Here is a 477-nt window from a genome sequence, read left to right as displayed (position 1 = left end):
CCCCCCCAGTTGCCATTTCCTCCAAGGGCCTGAGTGGAATTGTTATTTTCTCTGTGGGAAACCACCAAGTGCAAGCATTCAGTGTATGTGCTGGCTCTCAGCAGAGCAAATACTTTCCCACTGCCAAAAGCTGCACATGTGAGAAGGCAGGAATTCTTCCTTCTCTTGCACAGTCGTGACAATCCAAATTGGGCCCTGCTGTTCCTTCAGGGAACCTCTGTCATCTGGAGATCCACAGGAATTCCTGTAGATCTTCAGGCTCCACCTTAGTGTTCCCAAATCCCCTCGGGGGGCGGATTTCCCCCTGCTTTCAAGGCCCGATTCCTGCTCCCGCGGAATCGGGGCCCGGGGGAAACCCCACCCCCGCGTGCACACCACCCGGAAGTGACGTCGCACGCTGGGGGCGGGGCCACGCCATTTGAGGGGAAAACTCTTTGTTTTCCCCTCAAATGGCATGGCCCCGCCCCGGCGAGCGAC

The sequence above is a fragment of the Gekko japonicus genome, unplaced genomic scaffold (assembly GCF_001447785.1).
Source record: "Gekko japonicus isolate JY-2015 unplaced genomic scaffold, Gekko_japonicus_V1.1 scaffold1460, whole genome shotgun sequence".
In the NCBI taxonomy this organism is placed as follows: domain Eukaryota; kingdom Metazoa; phylum Chordata; class Lepidosauria; order Squamata; family Gekkonidae; genus Gekko; species Gekko japonicus.
This window is presented reverse-complemented; position numbering follows the sequence as displayed.